At 40.5% G+C, this 25,323-nt stretch overlaps 1 long non-coding RNA gene across 2 annotated transcripts in view; it reads right to left on the bottom strand.

The window, feature by feature from the left end:
• The window catches only part of LOC131491831 (uncharacterized), a 166,483-nt gene that overhangs the window by 97,933 nt on the left and 43,227 nt on the right, over window positions 1-25,323 (bottom strand). For both annotated transcript variants that reach the window (XR_009251670.1, XR_009251671.1), the window contains exon 7: window positions 1,559-1,720. This is a non-coding gene — a long non-coding RNA (uncharacterized LOC131491831). The remainder of the gene's footprint in view (window positions 1-1,558; window positions 1,721-25,323) is intronic.

Raw genomic sequence — 25,323 nt, forward strand, 5'->3', positions numbered from 1 at the left:
ATCCTGGGATCATGACCTGAGCTGAAATCTCAACTGACTGAGCCACCCAGGCATTCCCACCTTTAACAGTTTTTTTTTTAAATCCTTCTCATGTTTATTCATAAGACAAATACAAGCACATATAAATAAATACATATTATTCCCCCCTTTTTCTTACACAACGTGTGCCATGTTATATATATACGCTATTCTATATGTTGCTCTTTCCACTTAATATCTAAAGGAATTCTGTGACCTTCTAAGTTTGCCCTGCAAAATTCCAATCAAGTAGACAGGTCATGGAAAGGGGTATCTTATTTATCGCTTTTGCATCCTGGCTCTAAACTATAAGCAAAAGTTAAAGGCTTGACTCACAGCTTCAACCACAAAGTAACTATATGACTAAAACAAGGAGCCATCTGCCTGCCTGTCGCGCCAAGCCACAGGAAAGAAACCCTAGCCCGGCTGAAAAGGTACAAAGAACGCTGCAAACAGCCCTGGCAGGCAGGCTAGTCGGTCTTTAGCACCTACTATTGCCTACCTGGTTTTCATCACGTAAATGATAAGAGCCTTCACCTTTAAAGGAAATGATTATTTTCAGAATTGTAAATAGCTTCCATTTGGGGGCTGTGACTCAGAACAAGATCTGCATTTTTTTTTTCCGAGAGCTGGTAGCCTCTAGCCTACCAGCCTAGCTGGTAGGACAAGGGGATGTTTCAGGCACAAATACCTCTTATTCTTTCAGTTCTGTTGATCACATAAATGATAAAGGTACACGTACAAGAATATTAAAACATTTGGCAAAATGAGGGTATTAGAATAATAGACGTTTCTTTCACTGGCAAGTTTAGTTACGGCTCAGATTGCCCACGTGCCCTCTGCCTTCTGATTTCTTTCTCAGGCATCCATCACCTGAGTTGGTGACCCAAAGTCCCAAACTCTCCTCCAAATGGCCCCAGTTTAATCACTATGCCCCCCCCCACTCCAAGTCTCTGGCTGCCCACTGCCCTTCCAGAAGTGCTCCACATGAGCAAACAGACTAGTTAGAAGTCAGCACCCACACCAGATTCTCTGTCTCATACACAGCCAACCACGTCACTCTGACCCCATTTGTCATGTATACGAACTGCAAGGAATTTAGCAGGAAGATTAAAGATGAGCTTGGAAGAGGACAGAAACTTCCTGATGTCTCAAAGGGATTGTGTCTGACCCATAAGCCCAGCAAGTGGGAACCCAGGTCACCTGTCTACACCGTTCAGACCGCAAACACTGCAAATCCAGCAGGCAAAGAAAAATAAGTGCAGGAAGCTATGGGAGTCAGCAGCAAAGGCATCGAATCCAACACAGTGACACGGAAGGATAGAGGGTTATTAGGGCAATAAGGTGAAGCCTCTTAGCAGCTGATTTCTCCAGAAACCGTAAGATACTGGCACAATATACTTACTATTAGTGTTTGAGCCAGAACAGTAGGAAAGTCTGAGGAATGAGCTGGGAATGGCCAGGTGGAGAAGGGCAGAGGGAACAAAACACACAAAAGCACTAAGGCTCTAAGTCTGGAAATAACAAGGCATTTGAATACCTCCAGATAGTTCCACGTGAATGCAGACAGAATACCCGGAAGCCAAGGCCAGCATCATGGTGAGAGACGAATTGAGGCTAGAGAAATGGCCAGCTGGTGAAGGATTCTGTGAGGCCATGCTCAGGATCTTGGATTTTAACTTGAAGGCACTACTGGGAGCCACTATAGGATTTTAATCAGAGAATAACAAGATCAGATTTAAGTTGTGGGAAGGTCAATCATAGCATATAGATCATGGATTTGAGTGCTGTGTCCACAGCACCTACTATTCGACTGTCCAAGCTAAGCTGTAACCTCAATGAAAGCAGGGAGTATATGTGCTGTCTCGTTATATCTCTGGTACCTGATACAATGCCTAGCACACTGCTGGTCATGAATGAATGAATGGACGGTGGGATCCAGTCTCATTCGTCTTTGTGTCCCTAATGCTTATGTAGTGATTAGCACCATGGAGGTATTTGATAAAGATCTGTTGAATAAATAAATAAATACTAACTTCTGCCTCATTCTCTCCCAACGCTCCCCTAAAACAAAAAAAAAAATTGTATAATTTACCCAAATTCCCTATATTGTTTGCCTCTTGTATGCTGTTCCCTCTGGAATTCCCTATGCCTCTTTCCTTTCTGTCCTCTGAGTTGCACTTATGCCTCAATACTCGGCTCACATTTTACCCACTTGGGGGTCAGCCCCCTAACCACTATGCTGACCCACACAGGATTCCTTCTGACCTACTTACTCCTTGGTTCTGGTTATTTACTTTCTCATTTGTATAGTTTTTGTTGCATTCATCACATTTGTAGTATAATTTACTTATGTGTGGCTTTAGATTTTGAGTGTCTAGAGGACTGTTTCATTTTGCTTCCTTAACACCCCTCCCAGCTTAGGTGTTGACCACAAGAGACATTCAAGCAATGTCTTTCTGAAATGTAATTGTATATTATTTGAAGCTCTTCATTTTTCATCACTTCTGAAATTGATTCGCTTCAGGGTTTACCGTCCAGTGTGTTAAGCAACTCTTCCTTTTCATATCCTAAAGTCACCTAGGCTACCTTCAGCAAGGGCTTTGGGAGTTGGTGAATAATTCTGTGTCCACAGAACCTATCACCCTTGTGATTTCCTCTCTGTCCTCTCTCCTTTCATGTCTGAAGATTGAAGAGTCCAAAGTCAGATGAGGTAGCCCCTTAATTATCGTTTTTTAAAAAACATTTGCCCTTCGGACACCATCTTAATCCAAACTATCCTGTAGGAAACTTACAGAAGCCAAAACCACAGTATTCTAGGAGCAAACACATTGCACAAATGAAAGGTAATGCATTTTGTCTCATTTGCCACATTTTTTCCCAGTGCATGATCATGATTGTAGGTTTTTGAAGGAAAAGCTATAGATCAAATCAGAGTCGTGGCAATAATCTCTGTCTCCTTTTCGTAAACAAGAGCTCAACTCCCAGTGCAGCCCCACCTCACCCCCACCACACGTCTCTTTCCCTGATTACCATTATGGCCACCAACCACTATATACAAGGATTTCTTCCAACCCTGGTTACCAAGCATTGTGTTCAGCAAGATGGAGTGTGCAACTTACTCCTTCCAACTAGAATAGATGAAAAAGGGTGCCTGGGTGACTCAGTAGGTTAAACGTCTGACTCTTGATTTCATCTCAGGTCACGATCTCACGGTTTGTGGGTTTGGGCCCCGCATCAGGTCCCACACTGAGAACACGGAACCTGCTTGGGATTCTCTCTCCTCCCCTCTCTCTCTCTGCCCCTCCCCAATTGCTCTGTCTTTCAAAATAAATAAATAAACTTAATTTAAAAAAAAAAAATTAGAGGGGCGCCTGGGTGGCGCAGTCGGTTAAGCGTCCGACTTCAGCCAGGTCACGATCTCGCGGTCTGTGAGTTCGAGCCCCGCGTCAGGCTCTGGGCTGATGGCTCGGAGCCTGGAGCCTGTTTCCGATTCTGTGTCTCCCTCTCTCTCTGCCCCTCCCCCGTTCATGCTCTGTCTCTCTCTGTCCCAAAAGTAAATTAAAAAAAAGTTGAAAAAAAAAAAAAAATTAGAATAGATGAAAAAAACTAGAAACAACTGTCAGTTTTCTCTAAAATTAATCATTTTCCATTTTGCCATTTCCATTTCTAGTTCCTGCTCTCAAGGTTTAATAATCATTATTATTATATTATTTAATAATCATAATACTTGTAGAATGCCAGATTTATGTCAGGCACTATTCTAAGTGATTGGTATTGTATACATATAGTTATTTAATCCTCATGAAATCCAGATGAAATTCATACCATTATTATCTCTATTTTACAAATGAAGAAACCAAGGCACAGAGAAATTGGGTAATTTGTGGATAACACATATTCCAAATCTAGTATGTGGCAGAGTGGAGATTTTAACCTATGCACTCTGACTCTTGGCCTAGAGCTGGGGTTTGGTGGAGAGAAAGGGGTAGGGAAAGCAGACAGTTTTATCTGAGCCTTTGCACTATTAGCAGTGACTTTGGGTGAATATGCAAACTTGCTGAGCCTCAGTTTTGATACCTGTAATGTGAAGATAGAAATAGACATTTCAGGGGCACCTGGGTGGCTCAGTCAGTTAAGCGTCTGACTTCAGCTCAGGTCACGATCTCACACTCTGTGAGTTCAAGCCCCACGTCAGGCCCTGTGCTGACAGCTCAGAGCCTGGAGCCTGCTTTGGATTCTGTGTCTCCCTCTCTCTCTGCCCTCTGCTCATGCTCTGTCTCTCTCACTCTCAAAAATGAATAAATGTTAAAAAAAAATAAAAGAAAAAAGAAATAGACATTTCAACAGTTTGTTGAGAGTAGTAAATATAAACACGCATGTAAAATACCTGGTTGACCGAAAGTACTTCACAAATGTCACGTCTCTTTCTCCTTCACCCAATTAGTTCTCTATTTTTACATTGTCACAACCATTTGAGAGCCACCACCAGAAACCACATGGTTTACTACCCAGTCCTGTCCTATACCAGCTGTGTGAACTGAAGCCCCCATTTCCTCTACTGTAAACTGGCAATCATAAAACCCATTGTAAGATTAAGTGAGATCATGTTTGAAAGGCTATTAGCACAATGCCTGGCATATGGTAAGTGCTCAATAAATGACAGAAGCTATAATGATGGTGATGATAAAGAAGAGGAGGGGATTATGAAGGACTAAGGCAATGATGTTTTCAGCTCCATTCTCCCTTCCCCCCTAAAAAAAGCCTGCCATCTGCCCTCCAGGGCTATAAGAAAAAGAAAAGCATGCCACCGTTACTTCCTGGAAGGGGGAAAATTACTTGAAGCCCCAGTGACTACACTCAAACACAGTAGTCTCAACCTTCTAGTGCATAAAATCATCTGGGACATTTATTAAAATTGCAGAAAGCACAAGTGCTGGTCAACAGAAAAATGATGTGGGCCAGAGAACTGGAGATCTACACTTTGAACCAGCTCTCAGGTGATTGCTTTGGTAGCCCTGGGATCACACTAAAATCACTGCCTTGGGATTAAATCAGCACATTTACTGCCTTGAACCAAGATTATTTCTAAGAATCTAAACGGGACTTTCTTTTTTTTTTTTTTTAATTTTTTTTAACGTTTATTCATTTTTGAGAGACAGAGAGAACAGAGCGTGAGCCGGGGAAGGGCAGAGAGAGAGGGAGACAGAATCTAAAGCAGGCTCTGGGCTCTGAGCTGTCAGCACAGAGCCCAATGCGGGGCTCGAACTCACTGAGCATGAGATCATGACCTGAGCCGATGTCGGACACACAACCGACTGAGCCACCCAGGCGCCTAAACGGGACTTTCAGTGAGATTTAAGATTGATTGTTGTTTGAAGGGGATTATTTATTAGGAAATATTCATTACTACTGACCAATTCAAAGTATTGTTCAACTATCGGACAGTTTAATTCTTGAGAATAAAATAAATAAATAGACACTCCTTTGACAAATATATGTGTACTCAAGTACATGTGAGTATTGATCTCAGGACTTTGAAGTATCCATAAAAGAACTGCCAGTCTATTTTCATTATCTCATACAACCTAGTCTTAAATTTCAGCCTGCTAGCCTATAGATGGTTTCACCCAAATTTACCTACTGTTACAGAAAGGATAATGAATTTGTGCATTGCGTAATCCTAAAAGGGCTTTATTGTTTTATTCAAACTTTATTCCTCATACACTCATCAAGAATGTTTCCATGCAGGGACACCTGGGTGGCTCGGTTGGTTAAGTGTCCAACTGCAGCTCAGGTCATGATCTCATGATTCGTGGCTTCCAGCCCTGCGTCAGGCTCTGCACTGACAGTTTGGAGCTTCCTTTGGATTCTCTGTCTCTCTTTCTCTCTCTGCCCCTCCCCCGAGCATGCATGCATGCACACTCTCTCTCTCAAATAAACATTTAAAAAAGTATATAAAAAAAGAATATTTCAATGCACTTCATTAAGTTCACACAATGAACAGCTTCAATATTGGTAAAGAAAATGTATGCATGGATAGTGCCACTTGTTAGATTAAGAAGTTGAGGGGGAAAAGTTTCCATTTCCACAGGCCAAAAAAAGTCAACATAATGAATTCATTGTCATCAAATGATTCTGTGCCTGAATCACTAGACTTTGTCTGCCATCAATTTAGTCAATCTCTGTTGGTTTAGAAAAAAGAACTCTTAAAGATAAAAAAATAAAATTTTCATATTTCACTTATGGCCATGAAATATTATTATTATGGCTTCCACAGTATTATTAAGAAGTTAAATCTAAAGTCCTTCCAGGGACAAATTTAAGCTCACAACCCAGTAAGGCAGATAAATTCATCTTTACTGATCTTAAAAAAATTTGACACATTTGATACTTTTCATTATTTCTGGCCAAGCCTTAAGTAAACCAAAAAATACAGGAAATCTGAGAGGTGGTTCTTAATATAAACCAAGGAACTTCACTCAGAGATAATGAACGCCTCACCTTTTATAAGGTTTTTCTAGTATTTTTCAAACATTTGTTATGCAAAGAATTAAATCAGGTGCATATCACCAATTCCAGATCTCCTTTTCAACATCACTTTGATCAACTATTTTTAATCCAAACACTTCTTGTAACGTTTGGGAGTAAAATGTTTTAATTTAGCTGTTTACAAATGTTTGAAATTAATCATTGGCTCAATTTCATACCAATTTAAAGAAAAAAATTTTAAGAAGCTTAGTTTATGATTTAAAAAATTTTAGGGGCACCTGGGTGGCTCAGTCAGTTAAGCGTCCCACTTTGGCTCAGGTCATGATCTCACGGTTGGTGGGTTTGAGCCCTGCATCTGGCTCTGTGCTGACAGCTCAGAGCCTGGAACCTGCTTCTGATTCTGTGTCTCCTTCTCTCTCTGCCCTCCCCACTCGTGCTCGCTCTCTCTCTCTCTCTCTCTCTCTCTCTCATAAATAAGTAAACTTAAAAAAATTTTTTTTAATTTCATAGCCCATTAACATTTGTTTCAAAAACTAGTTGGGGTCTTACTACATCTGTAATGTCTTAGCCCTACAGTTGAATGTTTTTAATATTATATTTTAAAATTAGAGGTTAAAAGCATCTATTTCAACTTGCTATTTATCCTATCCCTTTTAAGGGAAAAGTTATTTGTCTAAAAAAAAGTTGGAGGGTGTTTTTAAAGACTAATGGACCATCACAAATTAGAATCACGTGATATCTTTGCTCGGTTGACAATGTAAGAAGCAGGTGTCTATCGGGTTTCTCTTTGGTTTGACAAGCAGGTGTGCGGTATGCTGCTGTTGCTGATCCAGTCAGACACCCAAGTTCAGACAATGGCAATCCAAAGTTCCTAGTCATTTTTGTTTATCCTAGCTAAGGAACGCCTGTGAACTCCATCCAGTCTGGGGAGTCTGCTTGCTCAGGGACAATTTTACTGGGTACATTCAGTGGTGTTTCAAAGTTTACAAGGATGAATATATATATATATATATAGTTGACTGATTTTCTTTTTATAGAGCCTGACCTCATCTCTTGAAGCCTCCTGGAAGGCAGTATCAGTGTAATCTATGTCTATTCAAAGTAGATGTTGAGGGGAAAGTAATTCTCCAGTTTAGTGTATTTAAATTAACCTACTACTCTTACTCATGTATAGACATTCTAAAACCATGTTTTGCACTCAACCACAGTTTGCACTGAACTGAATCCCACGGTAAGCTATAAAAGAATGCACATAAAATATAAAGAATGCTGCTTCTTGGCCTAGGGTCCTTGGGCCCTCTGATCCTATGTGAAAATTCTGTGTGTGTGTAATTGTGCATTTTCCTGAGTAGAAGAACCACAGTTTTCCAGAAATTCTCAATAGGGCACATGATTCCAAAAACTCTCTGACATGGAGAGAATAATAAATGATTGCTTGTCCTTGCTTTACTACCAAGTATAATAAAACATAGCAACATTGGATTCTTATGCCCCTTCATAATCGCATCAATAAAAGGCTGATTCTTAGGCCTTTCTCCTCTCCTCAGGGTTACCCTGAGCCTCACTCCAGTAAGAATTTCTCAGGAGGCCAGGCCCTTTTGAGAGCTTTCTGGAGGGTCAGTTCCAGGGACAGAGCACTGGTGGAACACTGGGTGACTTTAGATGGCACAGGCATGGCAATTAGATACATTCAGATGGCTACCAAATGTCTCCCTTGACGTTCTCTTTTAGTTCTTCCTGTGATGGCAAAGAAATAGTCCAGTTGGTGTTAGGATTATTTTTACCACCTCTAGAACACTCCCTAGTCTCTCTTTTCAACAGAGAGAGCAAGCCTCAGGCTCAGTCTTCAAAGGCATATATATCTGGCAAGAATTTAATAACATCTCTTTACTCATGGCATTTCTTTTTATAATTACCTTCTCTTTAAGGCAAATAATATTGGTTTTCGATTTACAGCTAGTGAGAAAATTTATTTTTTAAAGGAATGTATCTAATTTGAAAAAGGGGAGACAAAATCATAAAAATAAATGATAGAAATTTGGAAAACACTAGACCCAACAGCTGCTAATCAAGTCATGCTTTTAATTTTTGACATTGTCTTTTTGTTTTTTAATGTTTGTATTTTTTTACTGTTTCTATTTTATTTTATTTATTTATTTATTTATTTTTTTATTTTTGGGACAGAGAGAGACAGAGCATGAACGGGGGAGGGGCAGAGAGAGAGGGAGACACAGAATCAGAAACAGGCTCCAGGCTCCGAGCCATCAGCCCAGAGCCTGACGCGGGGCTCGAACTCACAGACCGCGAGATCGTGACCTGGCTGAAGTCGGACGCTTAACCGACTGCGCCACCCAGGCGCCCCGTGTTTCTATTTTATTTTTGAGAGAGGGAGGGACATAGTGCAAGCAGGCAGGGGCAGAGAGGGAGACACAGAATCCAAAGCAGGCTCCAGGCTCTGAGCTGTCAGCACAGAGCCTGACACCGGGCTTGAACGCATGAACCGTGAGATAATGATCTGAGCTGAAGTCGACACTTAACCGACTGAGCCACCCGGGCACCCCAAGACCGACTGTCTTTTGGAAAACTCAAACTAGTTAGGACAAATGTTATAGCCAACCATAGAAATTTCTATTAACCATCTCTGAAAAATAAGTCCAAATGGTGAGGGATGTCTTTAATATTAATCAGTTAGGATGTTTTCCAATGCTTGTAATAGAAAACACAACTAAGGTACACCTGTGTGGCTCAGCTGGTTAGGCATCTGACTTCAGTTCAGGTCATGATCTCGTCGTCCATGAGGTCAAGCCCTGCATCCAGCTCAGCGCTGACCGTCAGAGCCTGGAGCCTGGTTCAGATTCTGTGTCTCCTTCTCGTTCTGCCCTTCCCCCACTCATGCTCTGTCTCTCTCTCTCAAAAATAAATAAACATTTAGAAAGAAAGAAAGAAAGAAAGAAAGAAAGAAAGAAAGAAAGAAAGAAAGAAAGAAAGGGAGAGAGAAAGAGAGGAAGGAAGGAAGGAAGGAAGGAAGGAAGGAAGGAAGGAAGGAAGGAAGGAAGGAAGGAAGGAAGGAAGGAAGGAAGGAAGGAAACACAACTAAAAGTTACCTTAACCAGTAAGGACTGTCTCCTAATAGTTTCAGAGCAGATTCAGTCAGTGACTCAGAGACATCATCAAAACCCAGGTTCTCTGCCATTCTTAGCACGTGGTTTTGTCTTCAGATTTATTCCCTCATGATCTCAAGACAGCTTCCAAGACACCAACTCCTCATCTACCAATGACCAGATTCAGGAAAGTGTGAACCACTGTCTTCTGGCCCTTTCAAGAGCAAAGGAAACTTACTCAAAAGTTTCCCAAGTTTTCCTTCACATTTCATTAGCAAGGTTGTACCTCATGCCTATATCTAAATAACATCGCCAAAAAAAGGAAACTACCAATTGGGCCTTAGCCCAACCCCCATTTGCCCACCAGAGGGACTACTGAAGATACCAGGCCTAATAACAACAATATTGGGGTTCTCTTGCCAAGGAAGTATGAAGGGAATGGCTGTTGGGTAGGCAATCTACATTGTTTGCCATGAGCTTGCATTATTAGTACAAGATTTTAACAAGTCTGAGGGGTGCAAAAAGGTTAAAAATACAAGGTTAAAAGTAGAAGATGGTAGTTTTTTTCAGGGTCCATATGGAGTAAACTCTCAAAAAAATAATAATCTTAGGGGGGTTAAAAAACATTGATTAACCGATAATCCTTTTCCCCTATCCCAACCCCTCAGATATTGTGAGCAGGAAAATGATACGCAAGGGCAATCCCACCGCAGTAAAAAAGTGGTTATTGTTGTTCTTTTTAAGAATTTGATCTATTTTTTAAGGCTGCACAATAGTTATCACAGGGAAAAGATAAGATCATTATTGGACTTTGTTAGACCCTTTCATTTTTAAAAGAAATTCACTTACATGTGGAATCTGTCAACGGGCATCTTTATGTCACCCATGCATAGAACGTATAAATATTTAATCTGCCCTGACAGGTAATTTTAGTGATAGTAAATGAAGTAGGATATAAACCTCCAATTCACCGCTCTCAGGTTATTTGTGTTATAAATGCTTTCTAAGCATAATTCTTGGCTTTATTTCCCACCCTAGAATGAATGGAATTAAAGAAATGGCTGAATTAGGATCTGGACGGAGCCATGAGAAGACAGGAAACGTCATTCGACAAATACTGAGATATTGCTTGAGCATGTAAGGGATATCAGGTTCTTTGCACTTATTCTGACTCAATAATAACTCTTCAAGACAGACAATTTTGTCCAATTTTAAAGATGTAAAATTGAGGACCAAAGAAAGGGAGTCATTTGCTAGAGTTTACAGAGCTAGTAAAGAGTGGAACAAAGATTTGAACTCAAGGTCTTTCTGAATTCAAATCCCATATTATTTCCATTGAACTATCCTGCATTTGTACAGCCCAATACCAAAGGACAAATTCAAGAGGTTATAAAGTGGGTTCAAAACAACAAGTTAAAATATGTAGAGAAATAGAAAACCAAAAGTCAAGAACAAATCTAGACAAGAAATAGACATTTAACACCTACTGTATGCCAACTGGACTAGAAAAGAGACTGGAAAACCTCTCTAGACATGGTGGGGGAAGGGAGGGAGTCAAGAATCAATAATGACTCTAAGATACTCTGAGATCTAAAGGGAGGGGCTTTTTATATGTTCCTTGGTGTGGGGCCAGAACAGGGAGTAGGTGTGGCTGGGACTTGGGGATAAACAGGCAAACAGGCACACCTGGGGAATAAGGAATGTACTTTGCAGGGTGGGGTTGGGGGAAACCTACTTTATGGTAAGGTTGCCTTTTCACCGCTAGGTAAAATTTCCCTTACTTTACACTTCTATGGATCTGAGGGCAAAGTCTAGCTACCTAACTCTAAATTAACTGACAGACTTTTTCTCCTTGATCACGGACGGCCCCAATATTTCCATGGTTTATACATTGGTAGAAGTTATTTTTATCATAAATTTTAGTAATTACAGTTTATCAGGAATTATTAAAGCTATGATAGTATTACCATATTTGAGATTCCTCTGGGAAAATGATTTTAGCATTTCTTTTGCTCACATAACAAAAAGTGGGGCATTGTTGCCTGAGTTGTCATTTGAGTGTCACTATTATCCAGATATCTGTCACTTAGATTAAATATCATTATCACAGTTGTCGGTCAAAATAATACCACATAGTTTCAGCCATATGACTCATTTGTAGAAAAGAATGCAATTTCTTTTAGTGTATCAATTTTAACCTGCCAATCTTCATAATGGCCTGCATATTTTTCATTAGCCTCTTTCATACTTATCAGTGCTACCAAGAAGACTTGGCAGATATCTGTATTTATCCAAACCTAAGGAAAAACAATGCTAGTGCTAGGACATATTTTCAACTTGGGCTTACCAAAAGTCGATCTAGTTTCAACCCAAAGCGGGATATACCCCGTGCCCTGAAAAGCAAGTTGGGAAAATCCCAGGGGGCCAGACCATGCAACAGAATTTCCCAGCAGCAAACCAATGCCACACTCCTACTCGCCCTCTTTCACTCTCTGAAAGTGCAGAAAATGTAGACTACTCCACATGCTCTTGGTCAAAGGTCAGAAGGTACTTTGAACAGTCTAATCCTGCCGATCTGTGGGAAGTGTACATAAATTCATCTTACTAAATATAATTTAGAAAGCATCTCATTTCTCGAACACCATTAAACTCATTTTTCTAAATGAATTTTTCAGTATTTAAACATACTTTGGAATTAGCATGCAAAAGTTACTGGTGGTAGATTGTTTTGCTTCTTTTACAAAGATAATATGAAGACTGTCTGCCTGATCAAAAGCTCTGAGCCTGGAGTCAGAAAGTCTTGGGTTCAAGTCCTGGCTTAACCATCTGGTCAAGTTACAAAACCTCCCTTGATCTTTGCATCTAACACATAAAGATAATAAATTTTATTTCAACAAGTTGTTGGTTTGACCCCAGTGAGATGGTACAAATAAGTGGTTATAATAGTGGATGGCCCTTAAGGACTATAAAGAAGTGGTAACAAATTTAAAAAGCAGTAGACTCAGTCAAGAGTCAGAAAGGAAATGTAGGGGCGCCTGGGTGGCTTGGGTCGGTAAGCATCCAACTCTTGGCTGCGGCTCAGGTCATGATCTCATGGTTCATGGGTTTGAGCCCCATGTCTGGCTCTGTACTGGCAGTGCAAAGCCTGCTTGGGATTCTCTCTTCCCCGTCTCTCTCTCTGCCCCTACCCCGCTCATGCCCTTTCTCTCTTTCTCTCAAAATAAGTAAACTTAGAAAAAAAAATTTGTTAAAGAAAGGAAATACATTTAAGATATAGAGTGATTATTTGACTATTGAGAGAAAATTGAAGGTTTGGGTATTTTAAAAATTCCATGTAAAATATAGAGCAACCACTCTCCAAATACCAAATGATCGCCACATCTTAATCTGCAGCTTTGACCTCTACTCCAAGCTTTAGACTCTGATATCCAACTTCCCACAGGTCCTTCAAGACTACTGTTATTTCCTAACTTAGCAGAGGATACCCATAATTCACTCAGTCACATAATTCAGAAACCTGGCTGTTATCCTAAAATCCCCCCTCTCATGTTCCACCCCAAACATCTAGATCAAGGTCAATAGAGCTGTGGTTCTTGAACCTGGCAGAGTTTCAGAACTAGGGTGTTTTGTAAAAATACCAAGTCTACCCCAGAGATTCTGGTTCAGAAGGCCCGAGGTATGTCGTGGGAATCTGCATTCAAAAATAAATAAACAGGGGCGCCTAGGTGGCTCAGTCAATAGAGCATATGGCTCTTGATCTCAAGGTTGTGAGTTCAAGCCCCACATCAGGGGTAGAGTTTACTTGAATGAATGAATGAATGAATGAACAGACAAACGAATAAACAAGTTTTTATTTAAACTCTAGTTAGTTAACATATATGGTAAACTTGGTTTCAGGTGTAGAATTTAGTGACTCATCGCTTACATATAACACCCAGTGCTCGTCACAAGTGCCCTCCTTACAGACAAACGAATAAACAAGACTTCACAGAGAATCTGATGTTCATGGAGATTTAGGAGCCACTGCTATAGTGTACCTACTAACCAGGTCTCATTTCTGTACCTTCCTCACATCCTTACTATAGCTGTCTTACTACAGACCCTCATGTCTCTCCTGAATACTGAAATTACTCTATTAGTGGTCATCTTGCATCCAGTACCCCTGGCCCTTGCCACATTCAATCTATCCTTCTCAGTGCTGCAAGATTTATTTATCTGCACCTGAGCTTAGAGAAGAACAAACCCTTGCATTACTAATTAACAGGCCTATAATCTTGAGCAAGTAATGCATCTCTCTAAGACTCCATTTTCTCATCAGAAAAATGAGGATGATACTAATACCTATTAAAGGAGATTAGGGGCTCCTGGGCGGCTCAGTCAGTTAAGTGTCCAACTCTTGCTTTCAGCTCAGGTCATGATCTCATAGTTTGTGGGTTCGAGCCCTATATCAGGCTCTGCGCTGACAGCACGGAGCCTGCTTGGGATTCTCTCCATCCCTCTTTCTATGCCCCTCCCTGGCTTATTCTCTCTCTCTCTCTCTCTCTCTCTCAAAAAATACATAAACATAATTAAAAAAATTTTTTAAATGAAGAAGATTAGTTCTTAGTACAGGGACTGGCATATAGCAAGCTGTTACAATTATTATCATCATCGTTGTTCTGACATAAGTCTAATTATGTAATTTCTGTTTCATGTCCCTCTCCTGCTTACAAGCCTCTTCTTCAGTGAGCAAATCCCACACTTAGAACCTCTGGATTCCAATTCCCTTTCTCCAACCTGGACTTTTAATTATAAGCAGTCAGGAAGCATCCTATGATATTGCACGCCTTTCCAGATTTCCTCCCGTGGCTCACTCCCATGCCCGGATTATGTGGTTCAGCCAAATGGGAAGATCTAGTCTGCGATTTGGATCTTCCCCTGCTCAGGTCTGACTCCTCCAACTACCAGCTAACCGGAGTGAAGTATCCTGACTCTAAATGAAGTTAATGAGCACAATACTCTATATGTTTTGTACAGCACCATATTTACCACAGATACATGGTATACATAATTATACACTCTTCTCCAAACATGAAGTCCTGAGTGATTCCTGCCTTAGCCAATAGCTAAAGTTTAAGCTCAGGTAGAAATAAAGATGGATGTAAAAAAGGTAGAAGCTCAGGTAAAGGGGACCAGGGGAGAGATGTCATTTTCCGGGGGTGGGTGGGTCTTGTGGTCAGATCAGCAAGAGTGCTGTTATTCTTTATTGAAGGTGAAACATCTCGATTTCAGAAAGGTACATTGTGGTTGAAGCTGTACCCCCAGCCTGTGACTGGGGGGTATCTGAAGGGCAAAGGGAAGAGAGTGAAGCCCTCAGGAAGAGAGATTAGTACAACACACACAAAAGGTAATGACGATGGTAATGATAGCTGACTTTTATGGAGTATCCATTATGGATTTGATGCTATGTTAATTCTTTCACAAACATTTTCTCCAACTGTCACAATAACCGTACAAGACGTTGAGTGCCAGATGGAAAAACTGAGTCTCAGAGGAGGTGAGAGACTTGTCCAAGATTACACAACTAGTGAAAAAAAAAAGCCCACCCCCAACCCCACCCCACCTCCCACAGGAGCCCAGTCATCAAAACACTTGAAGGAGACATCTTAGTTCACTGAGCACAGGCATGTGCCAGGGGCCCTTGTGAATCAATTTGCATGCTGTGCTCAGAAGAGCAATTAGTGCCTGTTTCTTTCATCCCTAGGATTCCCCCCGCTTTTCTTTATTTCAAGTTTTTATTTAAACTCTAGTTAGTTGGGCGCCTGGGTGGCGCAGTCGGTTAAGCGTCCGACTTCAGCCAGGTCACGATCTCGCGGTCTGTGAGTTCGAGCCCCGCGTCAGGCTCTGGGCTGATGGCTCGGAGCCTGGAGCCTGTTTCTGATTCTGTGTCTCCCTCTCTCTCTGCCCCTCCCCCGTTCATGCTCTGTCTCTCTCTGTCCCAAAAATAAATAAAAAATGTTGAAAAAAAAAAAATATATAAACTCTAGTTAGTTAACATATATGGTAAACTTGGTTTCAGGTGTAGAATTTAGTGACTCATCGCTTACATATAACACCCAGTGCTCGTCACAAGTGCCCTCCTTAATGCCCATCACCCATTTAGCCCATCCTTTGCCCATCTCCTTCCATCAACCCTCAGTTTGTTCTATGTAGTTAAAAGTCTTTTATGGTTTGCTTCCCTCTCTTTCTCTTTTTTTTCTTCTTCCCCTATGTTCATCTGTTTTGTTTTATTTTTTTCCTTAAGCTCAACATACGAGTTTGGTTCAAGCCAGACAGGGCCAAGCCGGGTGGTGGCAGGTGAGGCTGGAGCAGAGAATGACTTCACTATTTCAAGTCCCAACTCTAGGTTGGCAATACAGTCTCAGATACTGGCTTACACAACACTATCCTTTTAAATTACCCAAAAGGTCACTCATAAATCCACTAGATTCTGCCCATTATGTACAAGTAAATAATCTCCCTGAGAATCAATTCTGGAGAATTAATCCAGGACATTCAAACATGGCCTTAGTTATAACCTCCCCCCCCCACCCCCACAAAAGAAAGAAAAAAAGAAAACAAAAGAAAAAAAACCCAACAATACAAGGACGAATAAGTAATTTTCGGCATAAATCTACAAAACGGCCATTAAAACCTACATGAAAAAATGTTCATGACAACTTTGAAACAGACTTAGGGTACAAGCTAACGTTTAAAAAGGAGTCAAATCGTATCTACCATATGGACATAATTACGTCTTTGTTCAAAGCATAGGAAACAAAACAACAACAAAAAGAATGAACCACAGTCAGAAGGGAGGGGTTGATCCTAGGCAGTGGGAGCATTTTTATTTTTCTGCTTGTTGACATTTTATATTTTTAATGAGCATAGGTTAACTCTCAACTAAATTAAATTCTCAATTAAAAAAAAACACTGTATTTAAAAGCATATATATATATATATATATATATATATATATATATATATAAAGAACTAACCTCCTGGAAGGTCCTAGTGCATTTTGGAATTGTTTCTGAGTCTGGCTTGGCCCACCCTCTTATTTTTGTCGTCATGTAGCCATGATCCCATGACCCAATAGCCCGGTGGCCTGTGGTAATCAAAGCTATTAAGTAACTTCCCTCAAGTTTTGAGGGTTTTGCCATTTTCTCCTGTACCTTATAAAGAGCCGTCAACAGGGTTTTGGCTTCATGAACTATCAGAAATTCAGTCTTCCTCTCAGCAGTCCATTTTCACAGAGTGATGTGGTGAAAACACAGGACCACACAAGCAAGGACTGGTTTCAATTGTCAAACATTCCCTGTTGTGTTTGGTTTCTTTCTTCTCCCTGATGGGCTCCACTAGAACTCATCTGTAAACTGCTGCTCGTGAAAGATTCCACAATCCAAATAGGGCCACCCCCCCACCACAGTGTATTCAGAACAGAAGTAGCCAGGTCACAAGCTTGCATCAACCAGTGATACCTAAGAATCCTTACCTAAGAGGAAACAGATGCTAGCTCAGTCACAGTGAACACAAAAATATCAAAGGACTCTTGTTACAATGTTCCAGTGGTCGGTACATACTTTTCAAGTTCTGTTCTAAAATATCTTGGCAGCCATTTTACTCCAGGGATCCAGACAGGGGAAAGTCTGTTCTTGCATCATTACCAACAGCTTGGGGAAAGCCCAGCCCCTTCACACACAAACAGGGCTGGCTGCATTTGGCTGCACAAAGCCAGCCAAACTGGGACTCCTTAATATCTCATACCTTCTGTGATTATTCACTCAACACTACCTCTGAGATTTAGTGAAGAGCACAAAATACTACCACACTTTCAGACTGTAAGTGTGAAGTGCACCTAGTTGTTTTTTTTTTGTTTTTTTTTTCTACCTCCTGTCAGCCCTGCTTTGGTGAACAGGCAGATTCAGTCAAATTCATTTCTGTAAAACAGTGCTGCTCCATATGACTGTACTGAAACCACATTAAAGGTCTCAACTGAGGGCTATCTGGATTACTAGAAAGACACTTCAAGAAACATAAAATCTCAAAACAGTATGACGAGTGCAATATGAAGCCAGATGAACCCAAGAAGATGAAGAAGGAAAAAGCTGTAACGGTAGAGGAGGGACAGGGACATCTAAGGGGAATATAGATCGATGGATGATAAAGAAGTCAAGAGAAGAGAAAAAATAACAAACCTGGAACAAATTTCTATTCTCAAAAAAAAAGAAGCACCTCAATTAAAAAAAAATGTTTTTTAATATTTATTTATTATTGAGAGACAGAGAGAGACAGAGCAGGAGCAGGGGAGGGGCAGAGAGAGGAGAAGACACAGAATCCGAAGCAGGCTCCAGGCTCTGAGCTGTCAGCACAGAGCCCCACGCGGGGCTCAAACCCACCAATCGCCAGATCACGACCTGAGCTGAAGTCGGACGCTTAACCAACTGAGCCACCCAGGCGCCCCAGAAGCACCTCAATTTTACCTCACTTTGGGTCTGCATCTGGGAGTATAAGTGGCACTGAGGGGCCCCAAACCTTCCAACAGGGCTAAATTCACTTCTCCACAAATCGTTTCCTCACCCTCTCTCAGCCTTCCTCTCTCTTCCACCTTCCAGTGAAATTAAATGATCTCGCACATTTTACGTTTCGCATTGACTTCTTTTTAATTTTGACAAAATGAATCAGAACTGAGGAAAATAAAGTTAAAATACAAAACAAGACCAATCAGAAAAATATTTTCCAGAGATTGACAACTGCCTTGGTGGACACCGCCTTCCCTAAGGTTTCCCTAGCTCTTGTTGGGAGCCAAACAAACTCAATAAAAATGGACACCGTGATCAACAGTCTTCATCCTATCAGACTATGAGGAAACCCAAAAGAAGGGTATTCACGGCTCCTCTTCCCTTAAGGAAATGAGAATCTCAAAATTCTATATACATAAGCCCCAGCTAAGATTTTAAAGGCTCTCAGAGAGCTGTTTTACAGTGAGAAAATGTATATTCTTGTGATAATGAAGAAAATGTGGAAGGAGGATCGGTGGTTTAAAAAAAACAAAACAAAAAAACTTTCAGATACCCTAAGAATTTTTTACTCAAAATGTAGTCCATGGGAGTTTGCTCATGTAAAATCTTGGACATTACCCCAGATCTACTGAATCAGAATTTGCATTTTAATAAGAGCTACAGCGTAGACATGTGTTCATTAAAGTTTGAGAGGTACTTACCTAAAACCCTTCACCCCCTGACACCCTCTGTTCAAACTGAATACAATATGGTTTAAAATGTTGCATGGGGTAAAAAGAAATCTAACTGCCTCAAATGGTATAGAGGCAAGATCAGCTTTCTTTTTGTATCAAAAAAAAAAAAAGGTGAAGCATTTCAAAAAGTAAAACAAAATTAAACAAGTACAGGAAGAAGGAAAATGGGGGTTTCAGTTACTGATAAGCTTGATATGAAGCAAGAGACTGTGGTTTCAAAAAAATTGAAAAGCAAGCAAATAACAAAAGCAAGAGGCTGCATTAATAGAAGCGTGGTATCTAGATCAGGAAGATGACCGCCCTACTGTGCCTCACACTTATCAAATCTTATCTTAAGTACATTCATCTCAAGCCATCATAATGAAGGATAATACAAACAAGAACATGTTCAGGAGAGAGGGTCCAGAGTAATGAAATTGAAGTCATGACACGGGATGGTGGTGGGGATTTTTTCAGAGGAACTGGAATTGTTAAACCCAGTTACAAAAAGATTTGGTAAGGGGCGCCTGGGTGGCTCAGTCAGTTGGGCGTCCCACTTCGGCTCAGGGCATGATCTCACAGCTTGTGACTTCAAACCCTGCATCGGGCTCTGTGCTGACAGCTCAGAGCCTGGAATAAATAAAACATTTAAAACATTAAAAAAAAAAAGATTTGGGGAAAAGGGTTATAAGAGAATGCCATGAGGAAAGCACATGCTTGGTCTGTGGACAAGCAATCAAGAACCATTGGTTAAGATATTTGAGGACCATTCAAACCCCATGAATCCATTATTTATGGCCCTCAATGAAACTTTCAAAGTATCTTCTGCAAAAACCAACAAGGTAGAGGAACAGGTGCCATTCTCCTTGAATTACAGGAGAGGAAAACATGATTAACGATGGATCTTGATCTAGAATGAGGTTTTCTGAGCTTTGTCCAATATGTTTTCATACACATGGTTTCTTATGAAATTCCTACCTTGGTCATCATTACAGAAGAAAAGGGGCTAAAAGTGACCCCAAAAAATCATTTTTATTTTTTTTTCTCCTATCCTATGGTCCAATCTGGTTGTCACTCAGCCTCATGGAGTACTGACTGCCTGAAACATAGTTAAGTGGAACTGCAGAAATAAAATTTTATTTTCATTTAACTTAAGTTAATTGAAATAATAAATATAATTATTTATATTAAACTAAGATTCAATTCAGTTATTGGAAAACTTTAAGTATATTTGAAACATTTTAGATATATGTCTACTTTTTCAACCGCATATATTATAAAATTTAAACATTATTTCCAGTGACAATTTAACATCTTAATTAACATATGCTATAAGTGGAAAATACGCTGCCAATATCAAATTATTTCATGAAAAAAATGAAAACTATTTCAGCATTTTGTATATTAATTACACATTAAAATATTTTAGATATATTGAGTTAAATAATATATATTATTAATTTCCTATTTCTTTTTATTTTTGTAATATGTTTATTAAAAATGACAAATGGAGGGGCGCCTGGGTGGCTCAATCGGTTAAGTGTCCAACTTTGGTTCAGGTCATGATCTCACAGTTCGTGGGTTCAAGCCCCACATCGGGCTCTGGGCTGACAACTCAGAGCCTAGAGCCTGCTAAGGATTCTGTGTTTCTCTCTCTCTCTGCCCCTCCCCCATTCATGCTCTGTCTCTCTCTGTCTCAAAAAAATAAACGTTTAAAATAGTTTTTTTAAAGGATAAATGTGGCTCAGTTTATATTTCTATTAGACATCCCTGTTCTACATTACTCTGAAAGAGCATATTATTTGTATTTCTTTGTTCATGTTCAAAAAAGAACTCAAACCCCTCCAAGCTGAGGTTGCCAGTAGTTGACTTTTCTATCAAGCATACCTTAAGAAGGAAATATAGGGGCACCCGGGCGGCTCAGTCAGTTAAGTGTCTGACTTTGGCTCAGGTCATGATCTCATGGCCCATGGGTTCTAGCCCCACATCTGGCTCTGTACTGACAGCTCAGAGCCTCGAGCCTGTTTTGGATTCTGTGTCTTCCTCTCTCTCTGCCCCTCCCCTGCTCACACTTGCCTCTCTCTCTCAAAAATAAATAAGCATTAAACAAAAATAATTTTTAAAAAAGGAGGAAAGATAAAGAAGGAAATATAGGGGCACCTGGGTGGCTCAGTCGGTTAAGTGTCTGACTCTTAATCTTGGCTCAGGTCATAATCTTGAGGTCCACACGCGTCCGGCTCTGCACTGATGGTGTGGAGTTTGTTTGGTCTTCTCTCTCTCCCTCTTGCTCGGCCCTTACCCCACTCATGCTCTCTCTCTCTCTCTCTCTCTCTCAAAATAAATACATAGATTTTTTTAAAAAGAAGAAAAGATAAAAACTGCCAAGAAGAGCAAGATCCCCAGCACTGCTCTCTCCTCATGTCCCCTCCAGATTTAAGCAGAGCCTCATTCTTAGAAACAGTTTCCCTGCTGGAAGACACTCCCAAACAAGGAAATGGGACATTTCTGGAACATGTTAAATACAGGAAGAAATTCCTTCTCTTTTCTGCTTTTGTTTCAGACGAGAGGCCATCCGTCAGGTGGTTGCCCTATTTTGCTATTGCCCTAGTTGCCTGTGGTGGGACTGGTCACAGGGAAGACCATTACCCTGTTCCTTCTGTCCTTCACAGGAAAAGAGGTACATACCAAATTGCATACACTCGAAAGCCTGTGTCAGAAATGAAATTACAGATAGCCTGGCCCTTCCCATCTCTCTCAAATTAACGAAGAGCTCAAAATTTGCATTCATGGTTTAAGAAATGAGAGTAGAATACATCATTTCTTCCCTCTTCTTCTTCACCTGGCTAGCTCCTGCTAGTCAATTGAGGCTTCTCTCTTTCAGGAAACCTTCACAAATCCAACTGTTAAGTCAAAATGTCCTTTTCTCTATTTCAGTCATTTCCTGTGCCTCCTCCTTTCATATTCTTCACCACTCTCTAGGTTAAAGGTCCCCTAGAACCTGCTGAGGTGTGTTTCCCCATCATTGCCTGACATTCTCAAGGTAAAGGCCAACCTGCAAAGGACATCTTGACTCTGGAGTCTAATAGTTTGCGGGCCTGGAAAGAAGCAAGGAGGTAGCCTAGGGTCTACTACAGTGCTTAGCTAACCTCACCCATTCACATGCCACCTTCATGTCTTCTGCCACACCTGAGATCCTCCAGAACTCTTTTAATGTTTGTCTTTAAATCAACACACACTTGTAATGTGAATAAATGCGTTTAAAGAAGAATTAGGAGTGCCTGGGTGGCTCAGTCCATGAAGCATCCAACTCTTGATTTTGGCTCAGGTCATGATCCCAGGGTCATGGGATTGAACCCCACATCAGGCTCCATGCTAATTGTGGAGCCTGCTTGGGGTTCTCTCTCTCTCTTTCTCTCTTTCTCTCTCTCTCTCTGCCCCCTCCTCTGCTTGTGCTCTCTCTCTCTCTCTCTCTCTCAAATAAAAACTAAAAATTTTAAAATGAAGAGGAATTAAAGACATTACAGAAACTTAATATCGTTGCATCAATGGAAATGAATGTTCTTCCTATGCATTAAAAATACGTAACAATCAAGGGGCACCTGAGTGGCTCAGTCAGTTCACCTTCTGGCTTCGGCTCAGATCATGGTCTCGTGTTCGTGGGTTCAAGCCCCACATCGGGCTCTGTGCTGCCAGCTTGGAGCCCGGAGCCTCCTTTGAATTCTGTGTCTCCCTCTCTCTCTGCCCCTCCCCTGCTCACGCTCTGTCTCTGTCTCTAATAAAATAAAACGTTAAAAAAATATTTTTAAATATATAACAATCAAAATAAAAGATTTACCCATGTAGCATCTAAAATCCTCTCTTTTACCACCAACAGTGTGCCCATGAAATGGAGGAACAATGGTCTAGAATGTCGGTGGCAGACCAGATGAAAGTCTAATGTGCGGACTGGAGCCTATGAAAGTTCATGGCGAACTGATCCATATGGTTTAGGAGACCAGATAACGCTTTCTCTGAGCCACGGCCCACAGAGAGTGCAGATCCTCTCTCTGAACTCAGAGCTCAGGATGGTGGGGGAGGTGGGGGGTGGGAAATAGGGAAGCACAGATATCCAGTAAAGCCCAAGAAAAGCAAAAACGATCCCCCAAACTCATTCCCCACCCCACTCCACTGCCAGCTTCCAGCTTCCGGCTTCCAGCAGTGGTATCTGCCTGAGCAACATATTAAGAGTCTTGGGATGGATGAAGACTTTACTGGGGAGGCAAAAGGAAACAAGTATATGAAGTCTGAGGTTTAGACTTCGAGTGTGCTGTGTATCCCAAAGTGACCAGGTAGGTTTCTCAAGTGCTTTGCACAAACCTCCCTCCCCAACCTCTTTCATCAAAGATCACATCTGGTGATAATTTCAAAATCCCCTTTAAACCAGGTTCTGCAGACAAAATCAATTCGGCTTGACTTTTCTTCTAAGTCTTCTTTCTTCTTTGGGACTACTGTTTTTATCAGTATCATATAGTTGCTCTTTGGCCAAGCATATGAGATGAAACAAAACTCCTCCTTTTGGAAATAGGATCTTAAAATTCCAAAACCTCAAATTTTATTAAAATCCCCTAGTTGTGTGTAATGACTTTAGATCTAGACCACAGTTTAGTTTTACATACATTGTCTTATTTCAGCCAACTCTCAAGTTGAAACAGAAAGAATGTGTTTTTTAAAAAGCTAAATTAAATAAACAAATTAAAAAAAATTTTTTAATGCTTATTTATTTTTGAGGGGCAGGGGGCAAAGAGAGAGAGGAAGACAAAGAATCCAAAGCAGGCTCCAGGCTCTGAGCTATCAACACAGATCTCACGATCTGTGAGATCATGACCAGAGCTGAAGGTGGACAGTTTAACTGACTGAGCCACCCAGGTGCCCCAAACATAAATTTTATATAATATATCTATAGGCAGTTAAGATGGTAAAGAGAGCTTCTGGTAGCTGAATGGGTAAGCGACAGTTTCCTTTATACCAAACAAAACTAAGGGGCTGCAAACAGGTTATTTTAGAGGCAGATTTCCAAGAAATGCCAATCACTCTCAGTTAACAGAAAGTTACACCCATATATTCTTAGAAATCTCTCGGTTCTCTCCTCACTACAGAGTGCTATGGTTATTTTCCTCTTTGAGGTGGTGTATATTAAATACACGTGGCTTGATCTGAAAATGTTAGGGGATTTTTGCAGTTTCCCAGCTTAGATGCACAGATACTATTAGAAATATTTAAAAAAAAAAATAAGAAATATTTAGCAGAAGAAAGTAAAGGCTTGACACATGTCCCAGATAATCTTTTGAATAGTTAAAATATTGTCCTAAAAATTAATAGTTCCTTAGAAGGAAACAATTATTTTCTTGGTAGAAAAAAATAAGTTGACAATAGTTATCTATTTTCAACGGTATAGTGGTTCTAACTCTTTTGCTGGAAACATTTGACAAATACTGCTTTTCTGGAACCCTTTTATAAAGTACAAAGGCAGTGTTAGCCTCACAGAAATTAATAAACAGAGAAAAGATGGGGCGCCTGGGTGGCTCAGTTGGTTAAGCGTCCGACTTCAGCTCAGGTCATGATCTCACGGTTTGTGAGTTCCAGCCCCATGTCGGGCTCTGTGCTGACAGCTCAGAGCCTGGAGCCTGCTTCGGATTCTGTGTCTCCCTCTCTCTCTGCCCCTCCCCCACTTGTGCCCTGTCTCTCTCTGTCTCTCAAATATGAATAAATGTAAAAAATTGTTTTTTAAATAATAAATAAAATAAAATAAACAGAGAAAAGAATTATTTTAATAAGTGGCAGAGGCCAATGGATATAAAATAATGTGTATTGTGTAAAAAAAAAAAAAAAAAGGAAAGGGGGGCGCCTGGGTGGCTCAGTCAGTTAAGCGGCTGACTTCGGCTCAGGTCATGATCTCGTGGACCGTGAGTTCGAGCCCCGTGTCGGGCTCTGTGCTGACAGCTCAGAGCCTGGATCCTGTTTCGGATTCTGTGTCTCCCTCTCTCTGACCCTCCCCCATTCATGCTCTGTCTCTCTCTGTCTCAAAAATAAATAAACGTTAAAAAAAAATTTTTTTTTTAAAAAAAAGGAAAGGTATATAACCATATTAATTTTTAAGGTTAATTGTACCATATTAACATGAACTTTCACATTCATGTTTTCTATCACAAAGACTTTAATATTCACTATCTCCTTTTAGTTTCTATAAAATAGGATTGCAATATTATGTTCAATTTAGCTATGAAAATATAGAAATCTAGAGAGGTTAAATAACATTCGTAGAGTTACAAAGCACAGTAGTAAGTTAAGCTGGGACAACCTGGGACTTTTATCCTCTGGCCAAGTGAAATTATCAAACTGTGGTTTGTCTTCATTCTGTATATTGACCTTACAAGTTAGGCTGTCTTGTGCGCCTGTCATTTTCCTTCTTTGGAACCTAAT

Source organism: Neofelis nebulosa, chromosome 12 (genome assembly GCF_028018385.1).
Source record: "Neofelis nebulosa isolate mNeoNeb1 chromosome 12, mNeoNeb1.pri, whole genome shotgun sequence".
Lineage (NCBI taxonomy): Eukaryota > Metazoa > Chordata > Mammalia > Carnivora > Felidae > Neofelis > Neofelis nebulosa.